A 25,230-nucleotide genomic window follows, 5' to 3' on the forward strand; every position below is an offset into this window, starting at 1 on the left:
AATGGGTAAACAAAGTTAATCCTCACAAGCCTCCAACCCTGATCAAAAATGTCAGCCACACCCGGGAAAGGGATCAATACTACCCGCCGGTGAAAGACCAAGGGCAAGACTGCAGGAAACTTCCTGCCTGCCAGCCCGAGGGACAAGAAACTCAAATCTCACTGCCAGGAGGAGCAGCAGGGCTGAGGACTGCAAACAAGGCCCCTGGTAGCAAAAAGTTAAGGAAAGTCCCCGCCCCGGTTGTAACAGCAGCCGCCCCTTGCCTGTGGGGTGCCCAGCACACCCGCGGAGAGCGGAAGTCAGCAGGCAAGAAGCCCGAAGAGGACTTCAGCCAGGTGTGGTGCCAGCTAACATCTGCTGCAGGAGCCGGCGGCTGCAGGCTGGGTCCAGTGTAGTAGGATCCCTAAAGCTCCCCCCAACCAGGCCCTGAGGCAACAGCAAGACAAGCCACTGCAAGGAGCACTCCTCTGGTACGGTGAGAAGCGAGAAGCGGCGCACTCTGAGCAGACTCAACGCTAAATCCAAGGAGTTTATTCAGAGTCTTCATCTTCTCTTCCTCCTCGGACTTAGACCTGAAGTTGAAAGAAAGAGTACATCCTGTTCAAGGCTCAGACCACTACTGGGAGCAAGCAGAAGCTGAAGGAGGCCCCCAGCAGCAGCACCTCCCGGGCTTCTGTGGCCTCCATCAAGGCCAGGACCACCAAGGAGCTAGAGGAGCAGTTCTACACGCTGGCCACCGTTGGCAGGGACGAGGTGCTTTCTCCGCTAAAGGACAGCGATGAGCTCAGGTCTTTCTGGGTCAAAACTGAACTGACTCTCCTGAGCGCCCCTGTAAGCCAAGGACATTGCTAGTGAGTGCCTCCAACCAGCCAGGCTTTAGACACATCTGCTGAAAAGACTTTGCAAGGAGGAGGAGCAGGCGCTCTTTTCAGTCGGGTGATGCTGGACCGTGGATTATAAACCGCTGTGTCTTCCAGCAATTGCATAAGCAGTGCTTACATGAGCAGTGGTTAAGTAGTGAGGAAGCGGCACCATACCGTAGAGCTGTAGATACCCAAGCACCGCTCCTGGCCCGAAGAAACATTCATAAAGGCAACGTTTCCTGAGTGTGCAGATGCGGGCTGAATGCTGGGCACAGGGGGGACCCCAGTCTTTGCTGAGAAGGACAGGGTAGTGTGGCTGGGGAGATCACACATCCACTGCAAAGCCTCAGGGAATTTAAGGCGTGGAAGATGAATAACAAGGTCTCTGAGGGCGTCCAAGATGACAGCTGCTTCTAGCAGTTTTGAGGAAAAGCTTCATGGTAGAGGAGGGCTGAGACTCAGACTCTAAGGAGGAAGGATGTTTGTAGCGGAATGAATAGGCTGAACTGGTGAAGCATGAATTGACAGAGGCAACTCTAGAACTGGAAAGCTGGGCCAGCCTCTGTCAGTGACTCAAGTACATAGCAGGCTTTGAAGGTTTCTAAGCGGGAAAATGCTTCTGACATAAAGCCAAATTTCAGGACTTAAAAAAAAATCCTTTTAAAACTAGCTTGGAGGGTTGGAGAAATAGTATTTCATGTAATTATTTTTCTGGAAGTTTTGCTTGCCCCTTTTTACTCCTTATAGCTACTGGGGAGTATCTAATGTACGCTTTGCCATATTGGTCCTGAGTAAATGACACAGAGACACTATGTTTTATTATTAAGCTGTAGGCGCTATGCAGAGCAATTCTGAGACACACTAACCTTTTAAAACCCACATAAATGCCCATGCCTGGTCATCTGGTGACTCTGAGGCAGCTTCTGTGCCATCAGTCTGCTGTCGGGGTGAACTTCTCTTGGCCATGTGCTCGCGGTCCATCCCAGTTGATAGTGCTCTTCCTGCCCCCTCTCTCCCTGGATCCCTGCAGAGGTAGAGACAGACCTCTGGGACATTCTCCAGTGTGCCCTAGTTCCCAGTAAGAGTCTAAACAAGATGAGTAGCACCTGAAGTCAAACTCTGACCTCTACGTGCACATGTCCACTTGTCCACACACGTCCACACACTCACACAAATAAACACACACACACACACACACACACACACACTGACTAAATGAGGTGACTTGGAAGTAGTGTTTATTAGATAGTTTTCCTGGTCAAGATGAAAGTATTCCTCATTTTGGAAGGGTATATATCAAAGGCATAGTCTCTTCCTGGTTACAGTAATTTTTTTCTTACCAGCAAGAGAATTTATTATATAGGCACAAATATGTTTAAACACATAGTAACATTAAACAGTTTATTGCTATAAAGTAGAATTTGAACCTTGGAAAAGAAAGACCTGCAAAGGGCAGCTACTTTGCTTGTTCTTGATACATATAAAAAGGCTTTCTTTTTCCAATGTTTTGGATGTGTATATGTGCTGGTGTATTTGTCACCCTGTGGTAGTCAGCACAAACTTGTGAGGGTCAGTTCTCTTTTTCCACTGGGTCCTAGTAATTGAATTAAGGTTTTCATGCTTGGCAGCAAGTGCCTTTACCTTGCAGAGCCAATTTGCCAATTGCCTGTGTGCCGAGAACAAGAAAACCATCTTCCCATTCAGTAGAGAACACTGCAGTTCCCATGTGTTGGGAGCCACTGCTCTGCCAGCCTGCTTTGTTATTTAGATCTAAGCAGAAAGACTGCTTTCACCGAGGCCTTCACTGGAGTCAGTGAAAAACTGCCAAGTCTGTCTCCTTTTGTCTGAGACAGCAGGTGGATGTCTTGGCAAAGTCACACCTTTCGCTTGATTTCTTGTGAATTTACTCATTGTGCTGAGGTGTTCTTGCTGTGGCTTGAAAGGAGTCTGGAATAAAACAAGCTTACCCTGGAGTCTCTTGGAAAGAGCCCATGTGTTGTGTGTTGGTTTATTAATTTCAATCCTCATTCCCGAACCAAGAACTGTTCGACTCTGCTGGCGGCCTCTGGCAGTTTAGCCCATGAACGTAGGATTTGAGATACTGGGAATCAGTGAAGGACACTGCGGGTGTTGGTGAGCTTGAATGATAAACTGAAAAGAGTATGGTGAGTAAATCTGAGAATGAAAATGGGACAAGGCATGTTTTTTGTATGGAATTTAATTAGAGATAGTCTGTATATGTTGCACGGAACTGAGAAAGTTAAAATTTCAGGTTTAGAGAGAAAAAGGTTAGAAAGATGGGAGGCTTGGAGACAAAATGAGATCAGCTCCTTCAGATTAGTTATATGTCCCTCCTGATACTAATAATTTCTTGTTAGGAGAAGACTTTGAGGATGACTTAGATCCTGATGAAGTTGCAGAGTTGGAAGAAGAACAAGCTGGGCAGAAAGGAGAAGATATAACTGAGTTTTACGGTTTTCCAACTATGAAGCAAGCTGATGGGCAGGGTAATACAGTGACAGTCCATGAACCTATATCTTTTAAACAAATACAAGAATTGAGAGCTGTATGCTCTCAATATGGTCATACAGCATCTTTTACTCAAGTTCTGTTAGAGTCCTTTTCTACTGAGGCCTTCTACCCAGAGGAATGGAAGCAATTTGCAAGAGATTGTTTAGCAGAAGATCATTTGTTATGGAAGTTAGAATTTGCTGAGCAGTGTCAAACTAGGGCCAAAATCACTGGAGCTGAAAAAAAAGGGCAGCTTCTTGGTTTTTCCAGTAAGAAAGCTAATGGTTAATTCTGCTACAAAGCTTCTATGGTCATAAAAAATTAAATTCAACAAATAGCAAGGTGTTTTGTCTGTCTGTTTTAAAGGTATATGTTTACTATGTTCAATATGTCTTGGTTATAGATTATTGGTCATTGGGTATGTTTAAAATCTGTAACAAAGTTAACTTACTCAAAACTTAGGGTTGGAACCATTACGAACAACAAATGAACTTTACTCATATCCCAGAATTTGGAAAACTAAAATATGTTCACGTAACAGTTGATACCTTTTCAGAATTTCTCATGGCAACTCCCTTAGCAGAAGAAGCCACCAAGCACATAAGTCATTGTTTGAAGTGTTTTGCTACAGTTGGCATTCCTTCCACTATAAAGACTGATGATGGTACTGCATATCTTAGCCAAGCTTTTCAGCGTTTTTGTGCACAAATGTAAGTCACAAAACAGGTATTTCATATAATCCTTAAGGCCAAGGAATTGTGGAGCCTGCCCATGGATATCTTAAGAACCAACTGCAAAAAATAAAAAAGGGCGTGTTATAGCCCAAACACCACAGAATTATCTTAATCAAGCTCTCTTGATTTTAAAATTTTGGATGTGGATCTACAAGGCTGTTGTGGAGCTTTGGATTGTGGCACCCTAATACCAGAGATAATTATGCCCAAGTAAAATGGAAAGATCTCATGACTAGAATATGGCAGGGCCCTGACCCCGGGTTAATATGGGGAAGAGCGCATGTTGTGCTTTTTCCACAAGACGCAGAAGAAGCCAGGTGGGTCCTGGAAAGGCTGGTGCGATTTGCAGTTGATTCCTGGAGGGAAGATGTTCCTGCTGCTGACCACGGTGAATTCTGCCCTGATGGTGAAGGGAAAGCTGCACTGGGCTTATGCTCCTGATCCACCTTTGTTTCATTTGCTCCTTGGAGAAGATGTCATGCAGAGAAACCTCTTATATAATGGGCTGGACTTGATTTATCTGTTAATGAGGACAATTCTCAACAAAATCAGGAAGAATGAAAAAAGGACTGACTATGGGGCTTTGGTCTGATTCTGGTTTTCAGCCAACCTATATTTGGAAGCTTGCCACAGAAACTCTTGGGAGGCCCTATAACTGCCTATGTAAATTCTCCTTATGCTTTATTGTTTGGAAATGTTAACAAGATTCAAACTTTAATGTTTCTTGCCAGCAGTGTAAACTAAACTGTATTTCTAAGCTTTCAAATGGTCCCAATTGTTGGACCAACACATGTCCTCATTTGTGTTGTTCTTCTCCTGCTTGGGGGCTGCCTCATAGCAGCCCAGGAAGTCCAGAGGGGCTGGTGATGAGAAGTGTACCTGGAATGGCTGGTGAGAACTGTACAGGGATCATACACCCCAGGAACAGCTGTTGGCTAGTTCAACTGTACTTCCAGAGAACAAAGAATATATACCCCGAGGGGAGTGGCTGGGGGGGCTCCAAGAATAGGTGTACATAATTGGTGGAAACCAGGCACTTCCAGGATGCTTGATTTGCATAAAAATAAGTACAAGAAGGGGAAAGCAAGCAGGGAGCTGTGTCAGAGGCCATATATCAAGTGTGGCTACAGGAATCTATAATCTAAAGGCACCCTCCAGATGAAGTCAGGCAGAGAGCAGGGCACTCCATCGAGGGTTCAGTCTTTAGCGCCAAGCTGGTGACGGCTATCCGGTCCAGACAAAAGCTGCAACCTTAACCAGCAGGGCACCTCCAACATCTGCCCCTATTTTATTTTATAATGGAGAAGTGTCACTGAATTTTAAGAAAGTTTCCATCTATATCAGTGGAGTCTAAGGCCTGACATCAAACTATGGCCTGGTTTGCGGTAATTCTACAATGGTGGTAATTTGTCATTAGAGAAACTGTATAATGCAAGGAACAAGCATCAAAATAAAATATAACATAATTTAAAGGCTAATAATGGGTAGGAGCCAAGAAAACAAGGGGGTTTAAAACCAGGACAGAAGTTCCTTAGGATTATACCAGGTCAAGAGATCTTTACAGAGGGCCTTAAGGATTTTTACATTTTGTTCCATTAAATTGGAATCACTGACAAAGAAACTGCATTCCTTCCCCAAGACCATGCATGTCCCCCCTTGTTGTGCAGTTTCAGATGGAGGTTTTTTCGATTGTGGAGAACTACTCCAGCAAGAGCGCTCTGTCTTTGTAGTGACTCCAGGCTTGCAGTAGTTGATACTATGGGCTGGTCCAGTTGACTCTGAAAGTCTCCTGCTAGATGATGGGTCTGTACAACCGTGACAGTTGCAGTGCTCCCAGCGCCCAGGGAGAGGGTGAGTCCGATTCCCACCAGAAGATGGATGAAGATATCTCTCTCTCTGCAAACGGGTCTGGAGGAGAAGGGCAGCTTCTTTTTCCTTGAACAGATATACCTGGGGAGTACTCATTACAGGTACACAGCATGTGGGCAATGAGAGATTAACATACGGTTGGGCATTTCTTTGGCACCAAAGAAGAAGAGGGGGAATGACACATGTTGGCCTGGCAAGAGTAATCTTAGTGAGGCATTGGTGGTGAGTGAGTCCATTCCTGCTGGAGACACGAACGGGATAGTTAGACGACTGGTCAAATAGAGGAATATCTGATAGGCCAGAAGTGGTGAAATTTTTTGTGTCCTTGAGGTAAAGAAGGGTAGTATTAGCTGATACTGCTGTCAGCAAGAGTCTATTGCTAGAAGCACAGGAAGTAAGGTATTCAACAGTGGCCTTTAGAATTGGTGGTGTTTTCGGTTTTGATCTGCTTAGTCACTCTTTTTGGAGGCCGTCTCCCTCTTCTCCAGTAGAATTTAATGACCACATTTAAATCTTCTAAGAGATCTCTGCCTAATAAGTTAGTGGTCACATCAGCCACTAGAGGCCTAATAGTCCCATTTGTTCCATCTAGGTCTTCCCACTTATAAGAATCTTGGGTAATAAATGCTAGATAGGCCACTGATTCCCATCAGTTGGGGGCCTGGTAGGAGAGTCCAATGTGAGGGGACCTCAGCTTGTCTTAAAATGGTCTTATCAGCTCCTGTGACTATTAAGCATTTAAAGGTTTTATTGTCAACTCTTATTGAGAGCTTAGGGTGAGATTTTTCTGATATGTCTGTTTCTCCCTGTTGTTGGTGTGGTTGAGGGCTGCTCCTCAATAAACTTAAAGGTGGCAGGACTCCGCCTTCCTTATCACATCCTGATCTACAGTCTTTTTTCCAGTGCACACCCATCGTGCGATGAGGACGTGGTTTTGTAGGAGGTCTGCTGGCAACTGAATTATATTTTGGGCAATCTCTTGCTCAGTGTCCATCCCCTCCACATTTAAAGCAGGATGAGTCACTGTGTGTTGCAGCTGCAAAGGCTGTGACAGAGAGGAGGCCTGATAAGAGGCAGTCCCAATATCATGGGTTGCTAGAATCCATTTGTCATAAGGATCATGTCTTAGTCACTGGCATGTCTTAGTCCTATGTTCAGGGGTCATTCCATCCCAAATGAGACTGTTTAAAAGCACTGCTTTTGTGGCAGGGCCTGTTAGTTTTCTGCCTAGATTGGCATGAATCCTTAGTATAAATTCTGGTAAAGTTTCTGTTTTAAAGAGACAGTGGAGAGACTCTCCAGGTTCCTGGGCTAAAGTGCCCGAAGTGCACATGTCCAGGCTTGGTCCAGGCAGCTGGCAGTGAGTCAAGCCTCCTGGCTTCCTGTAGAGAAATCGCCTTGGCCGAACAGTTGGTCATAGTTCCCAGTTTATTCCTTGTTGGAGTCCTATTTGTTGGTTATTTCTTCTTTCTTCCTTTCTTTTTTTCTTTTTTCTATTCTGTAACTGGCATTCATCTCTAAATAGGGTCTCCCATTGTACCAACAAGGAGCTGGGGAGAGAAGATATGCATACATCTCTTGGGGAGTTAAAAGGTTTCTATTAAAGCTTTGTAAAATAGATCTGGTACATGGGGCATGAATTCCATCTTCAGGAACAGCTTGTCGTAGCCCTTTTAAATCTGTAGCTGAAAGGGGGTATTGTCTAGTTAAATGTAGATTAACAGGGAGGGTTTTGACCGGTAGAGGTCCCTGGGCCACAGGCCATTGAGTCTGGGGTAGCTGGGGATACTGGTTTTCTTCCTGAGAGCCACTGTTGCCAGCAACTCAGAGATTACAGAGCTGTTGATCTCTAGTTGCAAAGCTGTTCTATGGGGGGAGGTGCTGCAGGCAGATGTAGGACCAGACAGCGTTGCCGAGGCGAAAGCCCAGCAGGAGCCTTAGTCTTTCCTGCATTTTCACTCTCTTTGGCCAATGAGAAGTCAGGGTCTTTGTTCTCCGTGGTCAGTGAAAACTTGTAAGGGGGAGGGAGATGGGAAAGAGTAGCTTTTGTTTAATTAAAAACATTGCATTGTTTAAGAACATTGCTTTTTTTTTTTGGCAGCTACTAGACAATTTTTTGGAATTTTTTTTTTTTTTTTTTTAATTTTAGTCCTGCCCTTTGTCCTCCTGCGTGTTTTTTCCCATGATGGGGATTTTTTTTTTTTGTCGTCTAGTAGCGGCTATCACTGGGAGAAAGGAGACAAATGATAGCCTTTCTTTGGTGAGATTTTAAGTCCTCCAGGTTTAGTGGAGCTCTAAGGGAGCGAATCTGGAATCTCTCTGACGTGGTGTTGGATCCCCATGTTCAGAAAGGAAGGAGAGCGTTAGAGACGCTTACAGTCTCGGGACACTCAGTTCAGGCCAGTGGGACACTCTAAGGAGCGCGAACCTGTAAATTAAACAGAGAAAGTTACCCGTCCTCAGGATGGGACGCTTGGGCAAATCTCCCTACCCACTGTCTGTGCGGGAGAGGCCTCGGGCCCCAGACTGCCCACTGTTTATCGAGATGGGGGACTTCAAACTGCAGCTTTGAAACCGGGACCCTAGGCGCCTGAGACCTTCCCTTCCTTCTTTGTCAGTCCTCAAGGGAAGGCCGGGGTAAAAAGGGGGTACACACTTTTCTTGGTGCAGTCCAGAGCTGACGACTGGCACCAAAAGTTGTTCTCCTCCTGCCTGGGGGCTTCTTCGCAGGAGCCCACGAAGTCAGGAGGGGCTGGAGAGCAGAAGTGTGCCCGGAATGGCACACCCGGGGAACAGCTGATGGCTAGTTTAACTATTTACAGAGAACAAAGAATGTGTACCCTAGGGAGTGGTTAGGTGCTACAAGAGGGGATGTACATAAGTGGCTGAAACTAGGCATTTCCAGGATGCTTGACTTGCATATAGATCAGGTCCCGTTTGGGGGAGATAGCGTGGAGCTTTGTCAAGTGTGGCTAGGGGAATCTATAATGTAAAGGCACTCTCCAGATGAAGTTATGCAGAGAGCAGGGCACCCTGCCGAGGGGAGGGAGTTCAGTCTTAGCACCAAACTGGACATGGCTATCCGGTCCAAACAAGAGCTGCAACCTCAACCAGCAGGACACCTCCAGCAGTTTGCTGAGTGGAAACTATGCCAGGGCCTTTGTTGTTGCCTTATTTAGAGGAGCTAAGTGGGGACAACTCCCAAGAGGCCCAGCTGTGTGACAGGCAGTGCCCTGCAGCCCACTGGCACTTCTTAGAGCCCAAAGCTAATTGGCTTCTGTTTATTACCGCCCAGTGTGACAACAAAGAAGACTCCAGGGAGATAAAGAGGCCCACAGAGGGAAGGAGAATGCTTTCTGCCTGGCGGCCTCCACTAAGGACACCTTGTCGGGAAGCCACTGCAACATGAACAGGTAAGCGGGAAGATGGAGGTTCACTGCAGTTGGTGCTGTGTGGAAGAAACTGAAGACCCTTCTGATTGCTCCAATCTGAGTCTGTGGTCTTGCTTTCTTCACACTAAACAAAGCTGATAATTATGTCAATGTGAGCATCCATGTGACCCACTTCGGATAGCCGTGTCAGGTCCCCATGTGTAACCAGAGACCAGTAACCAGGCAACACATCTCTGAGCTCTGCTTCCCAGAGATGATCTCTCCCCCCAAATGTGATAAAACTGCCGTGGCCCAAGTGATATTATTTCCTAGAATTAGGAAGATTTCCCTAAACATAGATTTATAAGTTCTTAAACCACTGATAATTATTGCAGAGGAGGATTCATGCAGACATCTTCTCTGGCATACTCTACACTAGCCAGAACGCAAGAACGGTACACCTGGATTTTACTTGTACACCTATTTACACTTGGTGGGGCTGGATAAAAACAATTTTTGGACTGTAATATATATAGTCATTGCAATAATTATTATCAGAATCAGTTTATTTCTCCTCAGAAATGCCATCCCAAAGGAGAGGGAATCCTGAGGCAAAGAGACAAAATGTGAACAGATCAAGGAGGAGAATTGATTTTCTACAAAAAAGAAAAATTAAAAAATGGCTAAATTATTATTATTGTAAATGTTGGGAACCAATTGCGGATGTACTTACTAGAACGGGATTGTTTGGAAACCCGATGTATAATTGTTACCTATGTAAATCTAAAACGTCTATGATGTATTTGGGACATAGAGATAATAATAATGATTTGATGGCTGAAATAATAAAGCATGTAGTGTTCCACTACCCAAGGGAATGGAACCCAATACATAAACATGCATTTGACAGAGCCCTGCACGCATTGGCTTCCTTACTGAGTTGCTATGTTACCGAAAGCGACTACCAAACTATGGGATGTGCAGGTCCCTGGTAAGATACACAACCCACGGGGCATTCGTGTTATTGGATGATGATTGGTACTCTAGATACATTAGCACAGAAAAAGGAACCAAAATCAATCGAAGCTTACTGTGTTAGAGCTTTCAGTAGAAACTTTAATAGAGACTTATTGTTGAATTTTCAGCATATATTACTTAGTTTACAAAAAATCGAGAAGATTACATATTAACTACGTAGAAAGAGGAACTTTACAATCTATAATTAGTCAGCTGCTCACCAATTTTGAGGTTTTTTGATATTGATAACAGACAACAGATACAGGAGGCAGAGGAACATCGGAAAGTAAACCCCTCGCCTGTGAGCGCAAGTTGACACCTTTTATGCCGATTTCATTTCAGGTGTTAGGGGGTGGAATATAATGAGCCTGTGAGACAGCAGAGCTGTCGGGAGCAAAATTAAGAGCCATTTTTGGTAACAGTGACTGGGCAACACCCTTAAGGCATTAAGTAATGAACTTAGGTGATGTCAGCTGATTAGCAGCTGGTGTGTGTGAAAGAGCGATAAGCCAAGTCATGCCCCCAAAAAGTGTATAAAAATGCAGCCCAAGCCTACACAGGCGCGGCAGGCTAGACTCATGATGAGGAAGCTGATAGACTGCCGATAACCAGCCTATTCTCCAACGCCTGTTTGAAAATCCCAGACCACCTTAACAAACCGGCCCTGAAAGGACCACCTTATCAGACTGGCCCTGGAAGGCAACCGCAGCTTCCTTCGCATCTGAGGCCTGGCCGGAGCAGAGAACCTTCGAGGCCCATCAAGTCATCTGAGGTCTGGCTGGAACTGCGAACTCCAGATGCTGGAGGCAAAGTGTCCGAGCCCTACCTGTGGCCAGGTTGTATTCCCCATAGGATGTATAATGTGCTATGCAATTCTTAGATATCTGTGTGATTTGTGTGATTAGAGCAGCATTCAAAAATCATTCTGGCATTGCCTTTTACCTTGCTGCCCTTTGTGGCATCTCGGTTAAAGTCTCCAGCATAATCAAGCGCTCCTGACATCTCTGAATAGAGTTGTAAAAACAGCTTCTAGTAAAAACTGCAAGGGGTTGAAAAAGGGGCCTCTTTGATCTGAGAGCAGCTTCTCAGCAGGAGCAGGTCTTGTGGAGGCCTCCACAGGATAAAGTAAACTTTGGCTGGCTTATCCTTATAAGGGTGGTAATTAGGTCCTGAATCTGCACACCTTGTGAATCAATAGGAAAAGGAAAAGAGGAGAGTAAGTAAGCACTGACCACTCATGCACACAAGCTCAAGGAAAAAGGGTGGATGAAGTAAAAAAACTTCACTGTAACAAACTCCCACAAACTTACACGCGACAACGGTGTTGATTTTAGCCAGCATCTCCTCTGCAGAAACTGCAGCAAGTTTAGGCTGCTGGTTGCATGGTATCAGGCCATGTGCACATATAGGCAAACAATTAGACTATATACCAGTACATATTCATACACACATTCAATGGATGGTACAAGAGGAGCTTTCAGGTAAAAGAAATCAACTTTTAAGTCACACTACAGGTCTTTTGTGTAAGAGGCTCTGCATTGAGTCCAGGAGAAGGGAGAGAGAAAGGATTTTATTTTTCTTTCCCTGGTTTGTGAAATGCCCAATCCTGATAAACTAGGGCAACAAGTTAAAATTATATACCAATTTCATTTAAGACTCTTAATGACCTTAAGTAGGCTTGTTCTCAGCGTGGACAGACTGCTTTCCTTACATTGTCTCTCCTTGAGTTTATCTCTGGAGATACATTTGTTCTCTTTGATTCAAAGATTCTAGCAAAAGCATGTCTTATTGTGGTTGAATATTTACTGCGTAGGGGTGATTATTCAGAAAGATGTCAAGACTAAGCTGACAGAAATCATCAAAATAAACTGCTATAACTTTTGAGATGTTAGCGAGAGAAGGCATGTGTAGTGATGCTCAGTGGCAGATTACATGTTCTCCTGAGGGTTATGGAGGGAAGAAAGACAGACAGACAGACAGACAGAAACGAAGAAAGAAACAAAGAAGCAAAGAAAGAGGATCTTTCTAAAATTACCAAGGCAGTCACAAAGGTTGTGGTGGATGCTGAGCCAGCTGGGGGCTGGGTCTGGACCACTTGTGTGCCTGCAGTTGTGAGCTGGGTTATATGTCCAGAAAAATCCATGGCGGTTCTGTGGTGGAGATGTAAGGGGATGAAATGGCATGAAACATCTGGGAATTGATTAAAGAAAAACTCAGTCTTCCATATGTGGAACTGGATCTGCATAGTTATGACTTAGGCATAAGAATCATGCGGCTAAAAATGACTAGGTCACTAAGGACTCTGCAGAGGCAATAAAGAAATACAACATTGGTAACAAGTGTGCTACTCTCACTGCTCGATGAGAAGAGGGTCGGGAGTTCAAGTTGAAACAAATGTGGAAACCACCAAAAGGCACCATCTGAAACATTCTGGGTGGCACTGTCTTCAGAGTAGCTATTATATGCAAATATCCCCCAGTGTTGACAGGCTGGGTAAAACCCATCATCATTGGCTCTCATGCTTATGGGGACCAATATTGAGCAACTGATTTTGTTGTTTCCAGGCCTGAAAAAGTAGAGATAACCTACACATCAAACGACAGAAGCCAAAAGGTGACATACATGCTACGTAACTTTGAAGAAGGTGGTGGTGTTGTCATGGCATGTACAACCAGGACAAATTGAGAAATGAGACCATCCCAAATTAGAAAAAAAACAAAAAACAAAAAACGAAAAAACAACTGGACCTTGAATAAGGGCCAGCTAAGAAAAAAAAAAAAACAAGTCAGGCAATTTAGGGGAGGACTGTCCTTGAAGCTGTAAGCGGCCCGCTACAGAACCGAGAGATGGGAAAAGATGGGAGGACTGTCCTTGGACCTGTGAGGTCCCTGCTACAGCTGCCAACTGCATAACTGCTATCTTTTCTGCTGACTAATCAATGTAAAGGCCTGATTTTTTAGGAATAAAAACTCTGTGCTTTGTGTGCTCGGGTCGTCTCCTGCTTTGAAGGGACGACCCCCATCACGATCGGAATAAACTGCCTCTTGCTTTTGCATCGAACCACGGTCTGTGAGTCACTTTGGGGGAGGGAGCGGTACGGACCCTGCACCAGGAGTGCAGGTTTTGCAAAATCAGTTGAAGATTTTGCACACAGTTCCTTCAAAATGGCTCTGTTCAAGGCATGGCTTCTGTCTCTAAACACCAAAAACACGATTCTGAAGAAGTATGACAAATGCTTCAAAGTTATCTTTCAGGAGATCTATGACAAGCAACACATTATTCCAGTTTGAAGTTCAGAGGAGCAGTGTGAGCACAGGCTCATTGATGACATGGTGGCCCAGGCTGTGAAATCAGAGGGAATGCTTCATCTGGGACCGTAAAAACTATGATGGTGTAAGACCTGGGGTCTCCAAGACAATGGTCCTTCTTTTTGCTGAGTGAAGGTCATTGCTTGCTTGCTTTTTATATCTGTCCTCACAGATAGGGTCACATTCTTCCATTCTCTGGAAAGGTACTAAGAGGCTTCAGCTTAACCTGGACCTAAAACTCAAAACTATAGGCTTTAGAAGACATACAGGTTACAAAGTTAGTCTAACCCTTTCAATGGCAATGTGCAGTCAGACTCCATTGCCCAATGTTATGGCTCCCTTGGCACGATCACCAGTGTGCTGATTTGTAGAAGCAGAGGCTGAAAGGGTGCCACTCTTTGCTGACTGGCAGGGGTGACCCCATTGCGCAATGGTTAATAAACCTCTTGCTTTTGCAAGGAGTCCTGGTCTGGGGGAGTTTCTGGGAAGGGCGCAATCTTAAACTCCTGAGCTGTGAGACCCCAGGTCTTACAAGGCTGCCCATGGCACTATCACACCGCATGTACCAGAAAGGACAGGAGACATCCACCAACCCCATTGCTTCCACTTTTGCCTGGCCCTGAGCCTTAGCACACAGAGCAAAGCTAATAAACAATATTGAGCTCAGCTTCTTTGCAAAGTCTGCATTGAGATTACTGACTGACTTTATGACTAAGGGCTTTGCTGCTTGCATTAAAGTGTTGGTATAATGTTCTTGTGGAATGTATACAATTTACCCTTGTTCACTCAAATGCTGATTTCTCTATCCCACTATTTGGTTTCAATCTGGACATTGCATTGTGATGTTTATTCTAAGCATCACCTGTCTCAAGTTTGTGTAAACTTGCCACCATTTGTGCTCTGTATTTTCAATAAAACAAACAGCCAATGCTGAGCAATAGAGAAAATAAGGTGGGCGATCATGGTCTGGAGGGGAGGAGAAGGAAGTGAGTGGGGGGAGAGGAGAGCAGAGATCAGCAGGACAGGACTTGGAACCATGAGGGGAGATGAACCAGGCCAAAGATATGATTAAAAGCAAGTATAATGTTGGAAATTCTGAATGGGATGAAGCTATGCAGGCTTGGAGGTTTAGGAAGGTGTAAACATTGCCCAGCATTGTGCTGTAGGTTAATTAAATAAATCCTAGTCTCTGTGTGGTGATTTGGGTATACAGATGGTTTAGGAATAACTGCAGTTTAACTAAAAGATAAACCAGTGATAAGTATTAATAATCAACAACAAATGGCGTACTAATGTGTAGCAGAATTTACAACAATCTAGTAAGAATTTACATAGAAAGGAAAACTATAGAGCAGGTTTTTAGTTCCGTTCCTTAAAATCAAGGCAAAGGCAGTTCCTAAACAAGGAGCTCACAGATTCTTGATTAGACAGACCCCCTGCAGAGCCCCAAGGCCTCCAGCAGGCTGCAGAAAAACAAAAGTGATACATTCAAATCCCAGAGAGGCAGTGTCCTTAGGTACAGAATAAAAGTGGCTCTTTAACAAGAAAGCTTCTTAAAGCCAGACTTTGCTAACCAAGGCAGAAAATTCAATCCCTTTGAGAAAGGGTTCTTGTTCATCTGAAGAGCAAACATTTGTGGACCCAATAACTTCCCAGAGTGAGGAAGGGGTCAGGATCCAGTGAGGGAGGCAGAAAAAATACCTCTCCCTAGAAACAGGAGCCAGAGATAAACTTAGAAACCTCAAGCATCTGAACTGGTAAGGTCTGAAAGGGAAACAGGGTCTAAGAAAGTAAAGTCCTTAGGGAAAGATTTAGATATTAAAAATGATAATTTTCCAATGTATGGTTTTGGCTTCTTTGTCAAAAATCAAGTGTCCATAGGTGTGTGGATTCTGGGTCTTCTATTTGGTTCCATTGACCCACCATTTTGTTTCTATACCAATACCATGCACTTTTTATTACTATTGCTCTGTAGTACAGTTTGAGATCAGGAATGGAGATACCTCTAGACGATCTGTTGTTGTACAGGATCATTTTGGCAATTCTGGGTTTTTTTGTTTGTTTGTTTTTCCATATAAAGTTGAGAATTGCCTTTCAAGGTCTGTAAAGAATTGTGTTGATATTTTGATGGGAATTGCATTGAATCTGTAGATTGCTTTTGGCAGGATGGCCATTTTCACTATGTTAATCTTATAGATCCATGAGCATGGGAGATCTTTCCATCATCTGATATCTTCTTCAATTTCTTTCTTCAGAGACTTGAAGTTTTTTTCAAACAGGTCTTTCACTTGCGTGGTTAGAGTCATAACAAGGTATTTTATGTTATTAGTGGTTATTGTGAAGGATGTTGTTTCCCTAATTTCTTTTTTGGCCCTTTTGTCTTTGGTATACAAGAGGGCTTCTGATTTTTTTAAGTTAATTTTGTGTCTAGCCAGGAAACAGGACAGGAGCCTACCACAGAGGGCCTCTGAAAGACTCTACCCAGCAGTGTATCAAAACAAATGTTGAGGCTCATAACCAAACTTTGGACAGAATGCAGGGAATCCTATGAAAGAAGGGGGAAATAGGAAGAACTGGAGAGCAGAGGAGTTCCACACAGAGAGCAACAGAACCAAAATATCAGGGCACAGGGTTCTTTTCTGAGACTGATATTCCAACCAATAACCATTCATGGATATAACCTACAACCCCTGCTCAGATGTAGCCCATGGCAGCTCAGTATCCAAGTGGGTACCCTAGTAAGGGGAACAGGGACTGTCTCTGACATGAACTCAATGGGAGGCTCTTTGACCACTCACCCATGTGGGGATAGCAGCCTTGCCAGGCCACAGAGGAAGACAATGCAACCAGTCCTGATGAGACCTGTAAGCTAGGGTGAGATGGAAGGGGAGGAGGACTTCCCCTATCAATGAACTTAGAGCGGGCCATGGGAGGAGACGAGGGAGGGAAGGTGGGGTTGGGAGGGAATAAGGGAGGAGGATACAGCTGGGATACAAAGTAAATAAACTTTAATTAATATAAAAACAAAAATTTAATAAAAAAGATAATTTTCTATGTTGAAAATGGAGGAAGACACAGTGACACAGTGCTTCTGGATACTCTTTGCGTTTGTTTCTCTTTGCATACAAATAATTTTGCACTGATGATTTCAGTTTTGTATATCCTCTTTGGAAAAGGTCAAGATAAGACAGACTTGAGAAAGAAGAGACTAAGAAAATAGATGCTAAATTAAAGGCCATAGAACAGAGGTTGGGAAATCGTTGAATCAAAATAGAGGCCTTCAGAGCAATCCAATCTGGTACTTACAATGACAGCAAAAGAGGTGGTTCCAGATGAGAAAAATCCACAGAGGCTTGAGGATATTGCAAAATGGCAGCCCATTCAGATGCTGGAGAGAAAGTCTTCAGCTATAGGCTGACTTAATCACACTGGATATTGTATGTATATTCTGAAGGTTCAGGTACTAGATAAAAGTCCATGTGCTGAAGTAGAAATGCAGATCCTGTTTAGTGTTGTCTTGGATAAAGGTCATACAGTGGCTGGTTTGCTCCATTTCACAGAGTTTGGAGAACTGAAACACATGCATCATGCCATAGATTCATATTCGGAATTCCAGTGGCCTTTTGCCTTAAATTCTGGAGAGCATGATCCTAAGGTTACATGTTTGTCAGAGATAGTGAATGTTTGGAGAAACCACTGCAAATTGGGGCTTGCCAATTTTAAAATGTTTAAATGAAATAAGTAGCACACCTCCTAAGACACAGCGGAATTTAGAAAGGACTGCTGAATTAGAACAGCATATAAAGTTCTTAATTCCAAAATGGAGAACAGGGAATGTTTTATGCTGGGGAAGAGGTTTTGTGTATATTTATGCAAGAGAAGAGAAATTATGGGTTCCATCAAAACTAATAAAAATCAGATATGACAGAGGAAGACCACTTGAAGATCTTGGCCACACACAAGAAGAGAAAAATCAGGAAGACTAAAACAGAAATGTAACATAAAGTGCTGATCCCTTTACATGGGAACAACTCTGACAACTGACTGAGACAAAAATGTCTCCAGCCCAAACTTCAACAATACATGACCAATAAATCCTTGGCTACAATTTCCTCAAAATATATTATGCCATTCTTTTAATTGGGATAGATAAAATTGGTTTACAGTTTAGTTTTATCCTGTACATCTCATACATTTATAATTTTAGGACTGTATAGTACTTGTGAGAATTTATATGTTTGGAGAACAAAAAGACTGGACACCAGGGACACTGGATCAGACCTGGCATAATTCATCCTTCCAGCATGCTGAGAAGTTGACACATCTGTTCCAGCATCTTGCATGTTCCAATATTCTGGTTGTTTCTGGCTCAGCTGCTTCAATTGCTATTCCTCATCAAAGCCTGCTCCCAAGAGAGCTTTGAAGAAAGCTACTAATCTCAATTGGTGCAGCATTTTAGACTGTTCTAAACAGGACTTCTATTAAGCCTAAAATTTCTCAGCATTCAAAGACTGGACCACAAATGTTAATGCTTGCTTAATTAACCATTTTCCCCAATTTCCTTTGGGCCCCCTAATATGATTTTTGCATGTCCAAAAAGTCAGCTAGAAAAAATTCATGAGAACGACATCCAGTTTCCTTTAAGGGGGCTGGGTAGGTTTTTTGTTGTTTTCTGGCGCTATGAAAATTTAATGTCATTGGGAGGAGGTTATAAATTATTAGTGGTCTTACTCAGAGAGAAAACAAGGTTAGACTCAGGGATTTCTCTCTTGCCCTTTTTCTTTTCTCTATCTTTCCTTCTTAGATAAGGAGAAAAGGGGTTGGAAAGAAATAAGGGGGAATACAGGGATATCTTATAGGAATGATACAACAAAAGGTAGATTATTGAATCTACTCAACTTAAGGTTTTATTTGTTATTTTCAAATATGGTTATTTTTAACTCTGGTGTAGGATTTCGTATATTAATGCAAAATTCTATTTTTAATACATTGGTAAATTTTAGTTTATTGCTACAAACTCAGGTTTGCTTCCTATAATTTTAAATTGTTTAAGGTATTAGGTAATGAAAGTTACTCGCTAGCTAATCAACTCATAGTCATGTCAGACTCTCATCTAATTTATCGCGAGAATATACATCCTAGGTTTAACAGATAGATACGATTTTGTAGACAGGTCGATTACATAAAGATAGGTAAGTCCTCAAAACCTTCAGAAATCTAAAGAATATGGAATTTAAAAAGTCTTTATTATTTTAAAGCTTCTTTGACAATGAGACAGGTCATTTCCTGGCAGCACCCCACCCACCTCAAAGAAGATGATGAGCTTCGAAGAACCTCCATATGGAGATGGCTTCAAATGTGGCAAACAAGCCACTCGGATAAAGAAAATAGCCTCGCTTCACAACAGACAACTTCTGCCAAAAATGGGCAAACTTAAATGCAGGACAAATCGACTGCCGAACTCTGCCAAGACAGGGTAAGCAAGTCCTAAATAGTTCCTTCTTCACATATGTGTCTGTCAAATATTCTGAGCCAGAAGGCTGAAGATGATGCTCCAACGTTATAGAGCGTTATGGGTGACTGTTCAGGCAGCTAACTGTCTCTGTCAATTTTTATTTTTTGGAAGCTGCTAACATGCACTTCCTATTTACTCCAGTAACTAATTTTATTCCTTCTCAAGTCTCTGGTGGGGTTGAAGACCAAATAGTTATAGTTCCACAATTAATCTTAAGTTGTTTTGAATTTAAGAAAATGTTTTCATATAGGTAAGAACAATAAAGATAAAAGTTAATTTAGGTATAGAACTCTAAATTTGTCAAGATAGGCTGGATAAACACATACTTTCTCTTAAATTGCTAAATGCACCTGAACCGGACATTGCACATGTACATCTTACCCAAAAGTTTTCATAACTTTTATAATTATTATTGTATTGAAAGAAAAGGAGCCTTTTTATTGGACTTAAAGGGGTAATGTTTTTAAGGTATGTATACAATTTACCCTTGTTCATTCAAATGCTGATTTCTCTACCCCACTCTATGGTCTCAATCTGGACATTGCATTGTGATGTTTATTCTAAGCATCACCTGTCTCAAGTTTGTGTAAACATGCCACCATTTGTGCTCTGTATTTTCAATAAAACAACCAACCAGTGCTGTGCAATGGAGAGAATAAGGTGGGAGATCAATGTCCAGAGGGGAGGAGAAGGAAGTGAGTGGGGGGAGAGGAGAGCAGAGATCAGCAGGACAGGACTTGGAACCATGGGGAGAGATGAATCGGACCTAAGATATGATTAAAAGAAGTGCAATGTTGGAAATTCTGAATGGGATGAAGCTATGCGGGCTTGGAGGTTTAGGAAGGTGTAAACATTGCCCAGCATTGTGCTCTAGGTTAATTAAGTAAATCCTAGTCTCTGTGTGGTGATTTGGTAGACAGCTGGGTTAGGAATGGCTGCAGTTTAACTAAAAGGTAAATCAATGATAACTATCAATAAGCAACTACATTAATGGCTTACCCATTGTACCACCTTCTGACTACTTGAATACATTTGAGTTCATGGACAAACTTAGAATAAAACTTGAAGACCAAACTAGCTCAGACCAAACTTTAAGGTCAAAGCTGTGCTTAGGATAAGTCTCTGAGGTAACTGGATCCACAGGTTTGCGTTTTTAAATGACACTCAAGGATAAAAGCAAAAATCATTTTGTAATTTGTTTAGAAGAAAAATTTTAACTGTTCTGTATGTTTACAGCCTTTTTCATTTTCATACAGTTATTGCCACTTTAATGAATGTGGCAGGGGATCTTTGTTTGTTTTTCTAATCGTATTTTACTGTGTAATAGCAGTCTAGGAATTACATTAGTTAATTGCTACTTTACATTAACTGCTACTTTTCTCTTGCTCTAATATAAATGACCAAAGCCAGAAGTGCTCTAAGAGTAAACAGTGACTAGAGCACGGCTCCCTATAAGGATGAAAAAGAAACTCACTTCCGATGCTGTTGGTGTGAGTACTGGGGGCTTTTGTGTGCAGATGTTGTACCTGTGGGAGAGCTCATACAGGACTGGAACAATGATGTGTGGAGTTAAAATGCACAGCAGCTATGTTTGTAAAGAGCGTCTATGTGTCTAACATAATGAATGTCTTTTTAAATCCAGTGTGGAATTTCAAATCTAGAAAAAGAGCAGACTGGAGGTTTATGCTCTTTGATTTCTCTTCCTCCTGTGGCCCGGCCTAAGCACTATCATACCCCAGATAGCACACTTCATTCATGTACAACAATGGGAGCTGCATCTTCTGCTGGCATGTTGCATTTCTTTACTATAAATGTGATTTTCCAGAAGCTGATATTAAACACTATTCCATTGCAGTCCTTCTAAACTGTTCATTTTAATTAAATTGAGTACTAATGACTCATAAAAATTACAGAGGGGCCTGATAAGCCATATCAAGATTCTTTTTATCTTTTTTTCAGGTCATCAGTCACATTATGGTTGATGGAGAGGCAGCAGTAATTACTGTCAAGCAACTGACATACAAGAATGTTAGTTTAGCATGCCAGACAGCTATTTTAGTTCCTGTAAAAGATTAAAAACTGATAATGCTTTTGTATATACTGCCAACTCTTTTATTTCAAGAGAATTCATTAAAAAAATTGACAGCCATATGCTATAACCCACATCACTTGCATTCCACATAATTGTCAGCATCAGTCTTACGGAAGAAGCAATGGACAGCTGAAATATTATTTAAAATAAAGGAGAGGAGAAGCATGGTATGGATATCCCTAATAATATTATATCTTTTATTTTTTATACTTAATTTTTTTAAAACTGGGAAAGGACAGTCTACTGCTACAGAAAATTTCTTGGGCCCTCCTGAACAAATTCATAATCATGGTCCTTTTGAGAGTTGTTATGTCATATCATTGGAACTGCCCAGATCCAGTAATGGAACTGAGCTTATGCTTGTTTGTTTGTTTTCTCAGGGTATGGAAAACTCAGGTAGATACCTGAAAGACTGACTTGACCCGTGGAAGATGGACAAAGAAGGCCCTAAGTGTCTGCAGGGGCTAGACCTGAGGAAAGGAAAGTGAATGGGGGTGATGGAGTCATTGAGCCATGAAAAAGAGTCTCCTTGTCAGCAATGATTCAGATGAAGAAACTAGTTGACTGAGGGAAAAGAGTTGAAGTCTTGGTGGATGGGTGTTGTTTCTTGCTGTGTTGTCGCTATTGAATACGTCTGTTACTGGTGATCATACTGTTCCCTAGGCAAAGATGGTCACATGACAATCGAGGCAGTGATATTCAGGCTTTGCATGATGAACTATTTAGCAATCAGCCCTGAAATTTAGATAAATTCCCCCCTTCATTACTGTGCAAAACCTATCAAAGATTTTTGGTCATTATTTTTCTAATTTTAATTGGGCTCTAAAATGTGGTCCATAGGAATTTCTTTGGGATTTTTTAGTTGGTTATGCGGAGAAGCATTATAGCTTTGAGACTGATTTGCTTCTGCATGTCTTCTTTGAATTTTGACATGTATACTTTGAATTAAGAAGGGGAGGGCCTGTGGGGAATTATGGTTTTGGCCTGGCATACAGTTGGTATGAGAAGCATGTGCCAGTGGTCTTTTAGTTTAGAGACCTTAGCTCCTGAAGCACTGTGTCCCTTTCAGTGTGTCCCAACACTTAAAGAACTCCCTCAGAGACTTGAACATTCAAGCCACCTGTGTTCTCTGTCTTCCCTAGAAGTCAGGAAAACATCCAGAAGCTTGGTAAACATTTAATTAATTAGACATTAATTCTGTGTACCCTTATAGCTTGCAGATGTCATTGTATCCTGGCAGTTACAATTGTATTCTCTCTGGAAACTTCCATCATATCCTGCTTCTGATAATGATGTTAAAATTCTTGCTGCATGCAATAAATTTGTCACATCCCTAATTTTCATGTAGCCCCTCTGACCCGTGCCTAAAAGATGAAATATCCTTTGACCATAATCAGGTATCACTGGCTTGGTAAGTAAGTGCTGATGTTTACACCAAGACAAAGAACTTTTAATTCCACTAAGGCTTGCTGAAATTTACTGATTCTATTTTGAAGCCCCAACCCCTTCTCATTCACTGCCCTTTCCTAAATCAGTCACCCACCTCCACATCCATCATGGTAGTCAGAACAAGGCAATTATTAAAATAGAACAGGCACATATGAAGAAATGACTCAGGGAGTAGAGGCTAGCACATAGGCACATGAATCTGCATTCAAATTTTCATCTCTGACCGCCCCCCATAAACTCTGGGTCCCGTACCCCTTTTCCCAGGTACCCTTTTTCCAACTGGAGAATGTCTTTCCCTGCTATTGGAAACAAACGGTAACTTCTGCTGAAGGCAGTCTAGTCTCTTTCTGCCTTCTCCCTTTCTATATTGCTTTTTAAATATAACAGCATCCATGGAGTTAAACCTCCCTACCCACCTCTGAAAAGCCCACCTCTTCAGTCATACCACATAAGAGACTGCAGATGTCCAAACTGCATCAGCTAATTCTCACTTACACTCATGGTATTTAGGATGGTACTAGAATAAGGGTCTTTAACATCCTGTTTTTATAGAGCCGTCAATTTTCTTCACGGTTACTGAACATCCAAACATGGTTTCTATGAACAGGTTCAAAGTCTTTTCCTGACCTCACTTAAAATGACATCTCTACTTCCATTGTCAGTTATCCATGACTTCCACTTCCGTAAGAAAGAAAGACATTTTTCTCAGTGAATTATATAAGATCCGTATTACTCTGCTGTTGAGTTTTAGAAACTCCATCTTACATAATGCCTGTTGCTCAACTGAACTCTCCTTGTTTGCCGCTGCTCCAATGCATTATGCTCATCAGAGCCTATGAAACACCTGGTCAGTCCCTCACATCCTGTTCCTGAGATCTATGTTTCTAAACAACAACTACTTACCAATTAGGCATCTGCAGTAAGAGGCTTCATTTTTAACAAAATAATGAGATGTAAAAATAGAGTTTCTGCTGTCACTCTAAACCATGAAACTTTCTGAAAATCAGACCCTGTTTAAATGATGCTTGACAGACAATGTGATTTCACAAGGTTCAGTTTACACAGAGAATATAAGAGAATCTTCTGGAGTTCAAAGACAAATGAAATCAATTCCATTGAATTTATTTATTTATTTTTAATCAAAGAAGGAAAAAATGGCTGGAACACAACACAACATGGCTGGAAACAATGACACATCTTCAACACCAGCACTTGGAATGTGTGACTCTGTTGCATCTATTCAATAGGCCATAAGATTACAGAATTATATTGCATAATCCTAATTTGATTCTTACATCCCCTTATGAAAAAATTCCTAATTCTGGACGTACATTTTATCCAACATGAACTATATTCTTTGAAATTCATTTATTATATGGTGCTTTCAGATTTGGAACCCATATTTACTTATTTTCAGAAAATCCATTGGGTACTCCAATTTGATTCATATGTGGAATGATTGTGAAATAATAAATGCCATTAAACTCTGGAGTCTTAAATGATTCACTAGTGATATATTGCTGCAGTTAGATATAGTACTATTTTTTAACATCTATGGAGAGAACTATTGAAATATTTCTAGGTATTAAAAAATTAGGTTTTGAATACTTTGCTGGTATTTGTGACTTTTATCTTAAAACACATATGAAGCTTTGTTTATAATGCCATATTTTTACTACATTAAAACTTTGTGTATTTATGAAAACATCACTTTATCAATGGATTTTTTTCTGTTTTATAGTTTGAGCTAAATATTTATCAAGTTTATTTTCAGTAGACTCAAATCTGTTTTGATGTCTTGTTTTTCCTACTTTGGTGATCATGGAACTATAATCAATTTTTTTCTCAAGATATTTTCTCAACAATCACAACTTAACTCCTTTGCTTCTATTATTAGTGTTTTGTTGTTTCTTTTCTACTGTACAATGTATGCTTCAAGTATAGAATTCTTTCTCTGACTTAAGGTGTATGATATGTGTTTCATTAACTAATTTATGTAAGAATAACCCTTCTTTTAAAAAAATATGCTTTCCTTATTCTAAAATATTAAATCAGTGATATTTTAATTTTATTTTTAAAATTGTTATCACATTTACATTTTACCCTACTTTCACCTTTTAAAAATTTTATTTATTGATTATGTGTACAGTGTTCTATCTGCATGTATGCCTGCAGGCCAGAGGAGGACATCAGATCTCATTATAGTGGCCATGAGCCACCACGTGGTTGCTGGAAATTGGACTCAGGACCTTCAGAAGAGCAGACAGTGCTCTTAACCTCTGAGCCATCTCTCCAGCTCCTACTTTCACTTTTGTGTATAATCACTAATAGAAAATAACATACATTTTTAAAATATATTGTTTGAATTGAATGATTGACATGCTCCTGCTCTGTGCATATTGAATGTTTATGTGCCTACCATATAGTTAAAGTGCAGGGGAGGAATGTTCGACAAAAGAATATTTTATTTTCAATCTCTCTCCTAGTTTTCTTTTTCTCTG

The 25,230-nt window shown here is 41.7% G+C and overlaps 1 long non-coding RNA gene and 1 pseudogene across 1 annotated transcript; both read left to right on the forward strand.

Moving 5' to 3' along the window:
- Nucleotides 1–5,825: 5,825 nt before the first annotated feature.
- LOC132654174 (uncharacterized) lies at nt 5,826–24,169 on the forward strand. Its single transcript, XR_009591804.1, has 5 exons — nt 5,826–5,959; nt 9,273–9,390; nt 11,010–11,201; nt 18,932–19,149; nt 21,661–24,169. It is a non-coding gene; the product is annotated as an uncharacterized LOC132654174 (long non-coding RNA).
- Nucleotides 11,208–15,671, forward strand: LOC132654173 (isocitrate dehydrogenase [NADP] cytoplasmic-like; annotated as a pseudogene).
- Nucleotides 24,170–25,230: the final 1,061 nt, after the last annotated feature.

The sequence above is a fragment of the Meriones unguiculatus genome, chromosome 5 (genome assembly GCF_030254825.1).
Source record: "Meriones unguiculatus strain TT.TT164.6M chromosome 5, Bangor_MerUng_6.1, whole genome shotgun sequence".
NCBI classification, from domain to species: domain Eukaryota; kingdom Metazoa; phylum Chordata; class Mammalia; order Rodentia; family Muridae; genus Meriones; species Meriones unguiculatus.